Consider the following 12,076-nt stretch of genomic DNA (forward strand, 5'->3'; position numbering starts at 1 on the left):
GAGCCAAAGCCCCTCCCAGACTCTCCCAGGGTCACAGGGTGAGGGCAGATGGCCTGTCCAGGGCACCTGTGGTCACCCTCTCAGAAAGTGGTTTACCTGTCTTTCCTTCTGCTGATATGCATCTTGCCTTAGTCTGCACAATAGATACAACCTTTGATCCCAATAGCCACATGTGTTCGGAGTAGGGATTTGAGTGCACAACTCCTGGTTTCACAAGCAGCTCTCCAGTCCACTGGTTGTGATGTATTAGAATTAGTCGCAAGCCGTGTTGGCTGCTAGAAATGCACTGCTCCAAGCAGAATCCTCATTTGCTTGATAATCTCAGGAACCATCCGTTAGAAGCAATCTGCTGGCAGAACTGCTTTCCCGGCTAAGATCTGCTGGCAGAAGAGCAAAAAATGGGTCAGAGAATGAGGGGGCAAAAGAGGAGCTGAGTCACACCGAATATGAACCTCTTACAGGCCAATGAAACAACCACAATGACTGTACAAGGTGAGGCCAAGGTGAGGGTACTTCTGAGTCATTTTCCAGCACCACTTGGATGGTAGAGATTTGAATTCAGTGCCTCTTCAGCTGACCCCTCATCCTCTTGTCCAGTTAGGACTGGCTCCTTCTTAGTTATAGGAATAGTTCTCTTGATAATCCCAAGAACACTACTTAACAACTACTCTTCATCAAATTCCTTATCCTGGCTTTTATATGATACAGTGTTTAAGTATTAACACTGAAAAATATATTGTTTTCCAGCTGTGTATAAAATAGGCTCATACATTACAGCTGCTTACCCTCTTGATGGAAATATAAAATCCAGACTTCCAATGAAATTATAGGTTTGTAATGTTATAATAATAATTTAATAATTTAATAATAATTTATTTATTTATTGTCATTGTAAGTATATACACAGTATACCCATACAATGAAATTCACAGACACCCAGAGACCAGACACATGCACACACATAAAATTCCCCCAAACACTCCCCACCAACTAAAAATCCCCCACTAAAAATACAAACATCTACACCGCAGGCCAAGTAACACAGTCCAACTAATTATTCACTACTGGTGGTCTTTAAGCTCATTATTAATTGCAATTATAGCTCTGGGATTAAAAACTGTTCAGAAAACGTGTGGTCCGAGTCTTAATTGTTTTGTATCTTCTGCCAGACGGCAACAGTTCAAAAAAGTTATAAGCAGAATGGAAAGAGTCTCTCAGAATGCTGTGTGACTTCCTCAGACAGCGGGATGTGTCAGGGATATTATACCGTTGATAATATCAAGAGCTTCACTATCCATCTATATATATTATTGCTGCACAGCCATGCAGCAATAGATATCGTGCGACAGCCCAATTCAGCATTCCAAAAGCCAACTCAAAAAATAGAGATGCTCCAAACAACAAATTATAACTTAGAAACGAGACCTCGGATCATCACCACATTTGTCACAAATGTAGTAGACAGTCTTCTCTTCCTCTGTGCCAAATTTGGGGACTCTTGGGCAAGGAATCTTTGAGTTATGAATTTTTTAAAGGCAAAACTGTTCCTTCCATGAAGATACTACTCATTACCATTCACACTTGTTGAAAAGGAGCCCTGACCATTGGTTTGTGTTTGTGTGAGAAGGGGCTGAATGATGGAAAAAGGATATTCTGTAGACCATCTTGACTGCTGCCACTGGACTTGTCAACATCCAGGCTGCTATTTGCTATGCAAAGATTAGCATGGCAATGTAGGCATGATATTATGCAGCAATATTAGGTCATTTCCTGACTTTTTGAATTGTGGGTACAGAAGCACAATAAACTGTGCTTTATTGTGTGCTTTATCCCATCTTCATAAACTGAGGGGTTTTTCTGAAGAATTAGATTTTGTGAACAATCACCTTTCTTTCCATGTTCATGCAGTCATCCTGTGTATGAAATTAAATTTATCCTAATACAGAAAGCACTGATTCTTACCCTGTTGAAAATGTTACCTTTAGTTCCATTAACTCCACTAAAGATTTTCTTTAAAACTGCATTTTCTGAGTTTGATTGTCTCTTGAACTTTATTCATTTTCCTTAGTATTTCTTCTCTGGTCACCCCCTTGATTCAAAATATTCCTTTGGCAGGAATAGATTGTCCAAATTCTCCACATTTCAATGTTTTTTACAGTTACCCTGGCAACAAAAATGTTTATCTGGGGATAATATGTCTTAATACAAGAAAAACGGGGAAAGAATAAAGGGTCATGCCCTAGAAACAAGGCAGAAAATTACTGCCTTTCAGCAGAATTTCACAGTGTGATGTTCTGAACTCATTCATCCATCCATTCATCCACAGATGTAATAAACAATTCTTCCGTGATGCATCATAGATTAAAAAGGCAACCTGGCAGTTAAAGAGTAGCCTTGCTTTATACTGTATATTCTTCCCCATCATTAGCAAGTTATTTGTGTGAGATACAAAGTCACTTCCCTTACAAATCACCTCTCTCCTCCTTCCTGAAACAAATCAGTATACTGGGGTGATAATGATAAGCTGTGATGTCACCTGCTGGACTATGATGACATCAATGGATTAATCAGGAGATGTACTGATTAAAAGGGAGAACATGAGCTATTTATAGGCAGGTAAACACATTGCCATAATAGGCGCTGATGGGGGGGGAATGGTACAGGATAATTAAACAAGTAATGCAAGTTTTGAATCCCAGTTAGTTTAAATCTGCAACTGGACCTAATGAGATGGATATTAATTGGATATTAGGGCAGCTCACAACAGAAGGTCTTCAGCATTTAAATAGTTGAGCTGACATATCCCATCAATATCTCACTGTCTGATGGGCTGATGCTCCCAATCAGTGGCTCAAATCCTATTGCTTAGCATAGTAAGCTGCACTAGAGTGGGCCTGTAACCATTATGCTTACTAAATAAAAGAATTTTATTTTATGTTTCACTTCAAAACTGCTTGGCTCTTATGATTTAAGCATAAGGATAGTCCAGGGGAAAAGACAAGGCAGGTCAAGAGGTGATTAGCCAGGCAGGCCCATTGAATCAGTGGGGATTTGGTAATTCAACTCCTTCATTAAAGTCCACTGATGCAAAGTGGCCTACTCTCCTTGTGACTTATTCTGCAAAAGTAAATTGCAAATAGAGAAGGCCCATTTGAAGTGATTGACCTTACAAAGAAGTTGATTCACCAGATCTTTGCTGATTCAATGGGTTTACTGTAGTGTGACTTACTATGCTAAACAGTAGAGTTTTAGCCAATACTACTTTGCCATGTGTTAATTCATAAATTTGTCCTGGGATGCACATTTATATAAGAGTTGCAGGATGCAGTTTGCATGTCATTGAATGCCTTTCCACTAGTCTTACAAATTATAACATATGGTCTTCCACAACAACAACAACAACAACCATCATCATCATCATCTTTGATGATAAAAAAATGATGTTTCCTAATGTCTTCACTCTACCGGCACTTACGGTACTTGATCTAGAGGCAACGCTGGTGGTTTCTGTAGTGGCAGCTCTCCCTGGGTTGCTGTTGCTGCAGAACCTTTGGAAATGGGACTTGTTGCTGGTGCCTGGGCATTCTGGAATTTGTTTGTTTAGTCGTTTAGTCGTGTCCGACTCTTCGTGACCCCATGGACCAGAGCACGCCAGGCCCTCCTGTCTTCCACTGCCTCCCAGAGTTGTGTCAAATTCATGTTGGTTGCCTCACAGACACCGTCCAGCCATCTCATCCTCAGTCGTCCCCTTCTCCTCTTGCCGTCACACTTTCCTAACATCAAGTTTTTTTCCAAGGAGTCTTTTCTTCTCTTGAGATGGCCAAAGTACTGGAGCCACAGCTTCAGGATCTGTCCTTCCAGTGAGCACTCAGGGTTGATTTCCTTTAGAATTGATAGGTTTGTTCTCCTTGCAGTCCAGGGGACTCTCAAGAGCCTCCTCCAGCACCACAATTCAAAGGCATCAATTCTTCGGCGGTCAGCTTTCTTTATGGTCCAGCTCTCACTTCCATACATCACAACAGGAAAAACCATAGCTTTGACTATTCTGACTTTTGTCGGCAATGTGATGTCTCTGCTTTTTAAGATGCTGTCAAGGTTTGTCATTGCTTTCCTCCCAAGAAGAAGGTGTCTTTTAATTTCGTGGCTGCTGTCTCCATCTGCAGTGATCATGGAGCCCAAGAAAGTAAAATCTGTCACTGCCTCCATAACTTCGCCTTCTATTTCTGGAATTACACACCGTATAATGGAGAAGGCTTCTTCAACAATCACATGCCCTTTCATGGGCACAAAGTTTATCCAAATACATATGTTTTTCTACTAAGAAAACCATTTGGTAGACTAGACCAAATTCTATACTTGGTCACAATGAATATTATATAGAGAGCTTGGAAGTAAGGATAGTAAACGATGTATTTATTTGTATTTATCAATAATAATAACAACAACAACAACAACAACAACAACAGCAACAACAACAACTTAGAACTGCATTAGAATACAAGCACTGCTTCCCATAGTTCTGTGCAACTGGCATAAAAGTGTGTATTGGTTAGACTTCTTATCTCTATTATGTGTTTGATATCTGATTTAGAACAGGAGCTGAACTAAGCGGGTTGTACCTGATGCTGAGATCAAATCAATCTGATGTGCTGGAGGCAACTTCCTCTTATCCTCAGTCAGAGAAAAGAGTGATACATGAAAGCAGACACCACTGGCAGATAAAGCTACACTACTTTTCACTCTGCACCTCATTATTTGTTTAGGACGTTCAACTTCCCATTTTGATTAATTTGGTTGATGATACTTTTAAAAGAAGTTTTATAAAACTGTTGAAAAGCCATGTTGGAGGGGGGGCCAAAAATGGTTTTAATGGAAGTTTATTTTAGAGGCTTGTAAAGCCAGAATAACTGTAAACTGATTCAGAAGTAAACACAGCAGGAAACAGCCCACAGGGATAAAAAGAGTGTTTTAACAATGTAATTAGAATTACTGCACTCGTTTCCTAGCTGTAGAACTAAAAATACAACTCGAATACTTGAAGGCACTTTTTAATGGTGTTGCCTGTTTACTCAAAGTTGCTATCAGCACTTATAAATTGGAAATAAAGGGACTCATTAAACGGGTTCAATATTTTATTTATTTAAAATATTTTTGCTCCACCTTTCTCCTGAAAAGGACCCAAGGTGGCTTACAACAAATCCGCATAGAGTGCCCACCCTCCTGTGAGGTGGGATGGGTCCTTGGCTTTGGGTGCCACAGTGGGAAGGGATGGTGCTCCACTTGCTCCACTACAATGAGGAGAACCCCACCACCACCACCACCACCACCACCAGTGCCTGCTCCATAAAGTATGGGGAAGCAGATCAGAGTTTTGGAAAACCTTCCGCTACTGTGGCAGGAGACAGTTGGAAGAAGGCGCCTGTCCCATGTCTCACCTCTGAAACAGATGTTAAGTGTTAAGTGCACACTCTGAAATGCCATGACAGATGAAAAAAAAGGGTCAGTATAGCTCTGTAGAGATCAAACCAGGCCCAAGTCTGAGAACTTGGTGGAAGGGGTGTGTGGCGATCCACCTCTTTGCCTCTGTTTATTTTGGCCTTCACAAGAGATCACACCCTTTCCTTTCACGCTGCCACCAGGTATTTTCCTCATACCAATTATGTTATACTTGTGTGCTGCCAACACTAAGGGTTATTGAACTTAGGACAGAGGTTGAATTAACAAAGATTCTTTTATTGATAAGTAAATCATAAAGGTAAATCAAGTAGGAACTGTAACGGGTCTTAACATGGATTTGATTATGGATGCAATCACTTTTATTTCAAACTACTATGTACTTTTACTCAATATCTCTCTTACGGTACTTGTAACTTCATTCCTGCTTGTTCAATATCATTTATCTCAATTCCCTTTCCTTACACTCTCAGATCAAATCCCTAACTCTCTTCTTCTTACTGCTAAAACCCTAACTCTCATTCCACATCTTCAACTGTCTCTTCCCAACTCTCAGACTGTCTAACTCTCTGTCTCTCGATCTGTCTGTCTAACTCCTTAACTGTCTCTCCAACTGTCTCTCTCTGGCTCCACCCCTCCTGCCCTATCCTTGGCTCCTCCCCCTTGAGCTTCTGTGATGGACAGGCAGGAATGACGTCACCTTTTGGCATTCCGCTACAGCAGTGGTCTCCAACTTTGGGCCTCCAGATGTTCTTGGACTTCAGGTCCCAGAAATCCTGGCCAGCAGAGGTGGTGGTGAAGGCTTCTGGGAGTTGTAGTCCAAGAACATCTGGAGGCCCAAGGTTGGGGACCACTGCGCTACAGGGTGCTTCAGGGTGAGGCCCTGTGCAGTGGGATTAGTGGGAGGACACCGGTGGCAAGCCTGGACAATGGTGGCATTGGAGTTGTGCTAAATGTTGAAGGTGGGAGTAGCAGTAATTCCTTTTCTGCCCCAGGTAGAGAAATATATCATGCCTCAACACTGCCTGTACAGGAAAAGCAACATAGAGATACAGTGGTGCCCCGTATAGCGAGGGTTAATCCGTTCCGGATTAACCCTCGCTATACGGAATCATCGCTAAGCGGGTAGGGGAAACGTATTGAAACGCATTAAACTTTGTTTAATGCGTTCCAATACCTTTGTTACTTACCCGTTCAGCGAGGATTCCAGGTGCCGGCAGCCATTTTCGCGCCTTCGCTAAGCGAGGGCAGGGCGCGAAAACGGCTGCTGGCAGCCATTTCCGGGCTTCCGGCGGCCATTTTGGAACCGCCGATCAGCTGTTCGGTGGCTCCAAAATGGCCGCCGCAATACCCGATCTTCGCAATGCGGGTTTTCCCCATTGCGAAGATCGGGTATGTTTCCGTATAGCGATCCCGAAAAAGGGATCGCTATACGGAAACATCGCTATACGGTGCACTCGTTAAGCGAGGCACCACTGTATGTGGTACCTTAAGTACCAACAGGCTTTTACGGCATAGTCTTTCCTAGAAGTCCTCATCAGGATAACACTTTCCTCTGGGAGCTTTGGAGGAAAGGGGCAATTATCTCAAGATTGTGTTGAGGCTGAAACATTGACTCAGTAGCACAGATAGGCCAAGAGTCTCTTTTCCTAACATCTCAGGACCAAACGCAAAAACCAAGGAAAGGTTCTTCCGAAACTACATGAGTGTGGTATTTAAAGAGTCAGGATGAGCACAAGTTCATGTGGGTGGGCGTGGAAAACATTTTGCGCCAGCTAGCTGTGCCAATGGGCATGAGAGGAATCTGGACAAACAAGCCCAGAACCTAGCTAAGCCCCTGCTAATCAGATGTTAGGGCATCCCAAAGCTTTGGAAGGGGACTATTTTAGGACGAGGGGAGGTGGCAGAATGTGCTTGGCAGCGGCAACACTTCCCATAATTCCCATCAGGGTTTGCTTCCCACATCTATTTCTTCCACTTGCACGCATGCTGCCAGCACTTTTGGAAGGATCGCAACCAGCCTGCAGTCTCTTTCTCTCTCTCATGTTTTTTCCCCCTTCCAGGGATTGTGCTACAAGAAATCTCAGGGGCGGTGACAGTTTTGCTCCACTCTTGCTTTCTCGTAAATGGCACAATGGACCCAACGCCATGAATGGACCAACTCTCTCCTCCAATCCCCTCCTCTCACTTCTGGCCTTTTTTTGGGGTATGTGTGTGGATATCACAAAGATGCAACAGCTGTAAACACATTAATGCTAAGCTAATAAGTCCTGTTGAAAGCTGGGAATTAAAGAAGATGTGTGCCCAGGATTTAAAGCCACCTTAGCCAAACAAACAAAATAAAATAAAATAAACCAACCTTTTTCTTCCTCTAGCACTGCTCGCTCTGGGATTTGTCTCCTCAATTAGAGAAACAATGCAATTCCCTGGGATTTCAGATGACTCCCTGGGGCTTAACAATCCTTTTCTTTTCACATTTCCAAATTGTGGCTCTGACTGAGTTTCCTCATCAGTCGCCACTAAGCCATTTTAGCTATCTTTTCCACCCAGTCCCACCATCACCATGACTCCAATTCTTTATGGAGAATTTTTGGCTCAGCGCAAAAGGTGCCAGCTTAAGGCTTTTGAAAGAGGCAGGCCTTTCTTTGCCTGTGGCTTACATGGTAGCAAACATGAGCTATGTTTTCCAAGGCCAGGGTTGCAAATCTTGAAATCCGCAGGTGGGGTTACCCTGTCAGCAGCATCTTGTTTTTTTGAGATTTTAAGTCTGAAATATCCTACTAAAGAGCAGACTTTTGTGACACCAGAGTAGCGGGCCTTTGTGATGTCTCAGAGGCAAGGCAGGCAATGACTTGAGAGCAAAAAGTTATTCTACGTTTTGTACCAGAGTTTCCAGGGGTAGCAGGCCAAGAAGGCGCTTGATACTGGTACTTCACCCCCTGCTTTGCTCCAGATAGTACAGTGGGTCTAATGGCAGCACTTCAGAAAGCCTGAAGCAAGGGGCAGAGCACTGGGAAACCATGAGCCAGCGAGTGCCCGCATTTGCTCCTCCTCTGGAGTAACACACGCTGACACTTTGAGCCAGTATGCCATGGTGCTAGCTGGGAACATGTAGAAAAGGGTGATCAAGCTTTAAAGATGCAGCACATACAGAAGTCAATCTATCTCCCATCCCAGGGCTACTGCCTCTGAAATTTCTCTTCCTGGGGATCCAGAGAAAGCATGGCATAGCATAGCAACCTCCTTAAATCCTGAGACAGAGCAACCCTAAGTCTGTTGTCAGGGATTGTGCAATAAGAACGATCATGAAGGTCATGATGGTCTGACTTAGCAAGTCTACTCATGAGTCTATGCGCCACCTGTTTGTATGACCCCAAGCAGATCCCTCTAAGTATGTCTCTGGACCAGCAGAATTTGTTCACTTCTGTTGTAGGCAGATAGTCCTACACAAAATGGCTGCCAGTGGATGAAACCATAGCAGGGGGCTCTAGCTTCTTAATGTTCCTCACGTGTGCTTGTTGAGCACTTTGTTGGTGGGCATTTAAACCAACGCAGCTGGCACAAGATATTTTGCTCCCTCTTTGCAAGGACAAGATGGTGGGAGAATATCAACCCATTCCAGAATTTAGAAAAGTTACATTTTCCCCTGCAGCTCTTGGAATCTGGCTGCTGATTTATGATTCTGAGAGAATCCAAATATTAATCCAAAAAAAGATTCACGCACTCACCCAGGTTGCAGTCCATTCCATGTACAATGGAATGTTTTCATTATGTTCTCAATCATCCCGGAGTGCAGGACACATAACAATGGGCTCAAGCGACAAGAAGCCAGAACATAAGAAGAGCCCTGCTGGATCAGGCTGAAGGTCCATCTAGTCCAACTTCCTGTATCTCACAGTGACCCCACCAGATACCTCTGGCAGCACACGAGAGAACTAGATCCCTGTCTCCTGATACCCTTCCCCTGCATCTGGCATTTGGAGGTACCTTCCTTCTAAGCCTTGAGATTGCACATCCCCATTATGGCTTGTAACTTGCGATGGACTTTTCCTCCAAAAATCTGTCCAATCCTCTTTTAAAAGCATCAAGGCCAGATGCCACCACCACATCCTGTGGCAAGGAGTTCCACAGACTAACAACAGGCTGGGTAAAGAAATATTTTCTTCTGTCTGTTCTCACTCTCCCAACACTCAATTGGAGTGGATGTCGCCTGGTTCTGGTATTGCATGAGAGGGAAAAGTGCTTCCTTCTATCCACTTTATCCATCCTCTGTATAATTTTATATGTCTCAATCATATAAAAGGTGCCTTTTCTCTAGACTAAAGAGCCCAAAATGCTGTAGCCTTTCCTCATAAGGGAGGTAATCATTTTAGTCACTGTCTTCTGCACCTTTTCCAGTTCCACTATGTCTTTTTTGAGGTGCAGTGACCAGAACTGTACGCAATACTCCAGGTGCAGCCTTACCAGCATTTTGTACAATTGCTTTATAATATTGGCTGTTTTATTTTCAATCCTCCTTTTTAGACTTAGGCTGAATATCAGGAAAAAAAACTCTTAACTGTTAGAACAGTATGGCAATGGAAGCAATTACCTCAGGAGGTGGTGAGCATTTCAATGCTTGAGGCATTCAAGAGAAAATTGGACAACCACCTGTTAGATCTGCTTTGATTTGAATTCTTGCACTGAGCAGAGGGTTGGACCCGATAGCCTTATAGGCCCCTTCCAACTCATTCTATTATTCTAACATAGTTCTATGATTCTACAAAAGTTACGATGCAGTTCACCCCTAGAACAGAATGCAAGGCAGAACAAACAAATATAAACGTACAAGAATGCAAGAAATCAACTTATCTTCACACATTCCGCTCACCAGAGTGCTGGGAATTCTACTGGTCTGCAATAATTTCAGGAGCCATCTCTGCTTCCAAAACCCCTGTGTGGTGTAGTGGATAGAGTCATGGATGAGGGCTCTGGAAAACAGGGTTCAAATCCCTGCTCAGCCATGGAAATTGACTGGGGGAGTGGAACTGGTAAAAACACTTCTTAAATATCTCACCTACCTTGAAAGCCCTGTTAGGGCAATTATAATTATATAATTATAAGTCAGTAATTATACATCTCCCCCTCCAGGAGGTGTATGTGAACGGAGCTGCTACTGAAATCCATGAGGTAAATCTAGGTGTTTGTAATCCTGCTAATCAATTTTGTTTCTGGAGTTTTTGTTGATCCATGCAGCCTTGAGGATGACATTCAAATGGCTGATGTCTTGCAGGCTTCCGCAAACGATGAATTAGCTTTGAAATCCAAATCCTTCTAAATGAACTGCTGGATAGCTCAGCCATTTTGTGGTGCTGGAAGTTAGGAATTCAATTCTTGGCTGTGCCTCCTTAACAGGGGCTGGACTCAGTGATCCATAGAGTCCTTTACTATTATTATTATTATTATTATTATTATTATTATTATTATTATTATTATTATTATTATTATTATTATTATTATTATTATTATTATTATTATTATTATTATTATTATTATTATTATTATTATTATTACTACTACTACTACTACTACTACTACTACTACTACTACTACTACTATTATACTATTATTATTAAGATCTGTCTAGCTCTTTGCTTCTTATTTTGTTGGCAGCTGGAAATATATACAGTACTGTATACAGTATTTCACTGTTTTATAGCTGTTCATTTGGGGTTCTGGGAAAGGGACTGTGGCTTCAACTTTGCCTTCAGTATTTTCAGTATGGTTTCTACTATTGATAAGGGTGAATGTTGACCATCTTTCATTACTGTGCTTCAGGCGATCCTTAATTAGAGAATGCTGCCAATTTGCTTATCAAAACAAATGAACACACCAGCAACTCTACAGGATATGGCCAAGTCTGCTAAGGAAACTCATCCTTCCAGGCAAAGCTGCATTTGGGTTGACGCTGTTAATTCTGTCCCCTGCTTTACAGCCAGAGATCCATGTATAGATCTTCTGTTTGGGCGGAAACATTTATTAGGCCAAATGCTTCCAATTCCCTGGCTGTTGTAAGAAGTCATCCCACTTTGTCTCTAATTAAGAGATCAGTGTTCTATAAAATGTGCGGACTACCCTGTTGTTGTGCCTATGGGTGTCTGACAGAATGCAGATTATCTATGACTATATTCTCTGGGCCTCTAATTAAGGAGTGGGGTGGGGAAATCAATGCCAGGATGTCTTTAATGCTGTCATGCAATGTGCAAAGCATGCATTATGGAGCAGTGGCTAGTTTTGATGGATTGTAGAAGTAATTATCGCCAGTGCAGCAAAGCTGTGCTTTCATAAATAGCATTTGCAAGAAAGAGAGAGTAGCACAAGGAGAGCGCCATCTCGTGGAGGCCAGAACCATTTAGGCATCTGCAAGTAAAGTGCCGAGCTGAAGCATCTGTAAAATACCAAAATTTGCACCCAGAGAAGCAGTAAGGCAGGAAGTTGAGATAAGCTAGAATTTTGTTTCATTTTTGTCTCAGTAAGGATTTGTCTAAAATTCTCCAAAAAGTTTGTAAATGGAATGGAAACAAAGAAAAAACAAATGTAGCAGAATCCAAACCAAACAGCTCTGTCTATCTTGCTACTGTGC

This window comes from Pogona vitticeps, chromosome 5, assembly GCF_051106095.1.
Source record: "Pogona vitticeps strain Pit_001003342236 chromosome 5, PviZW2.1, whole genome shotgun sequence".
NCBI lineage: Eukaryota > Metazoa > Chordata > Lepidosauria > Squamata > Agamidae > Pogona > Pogona vitticeps.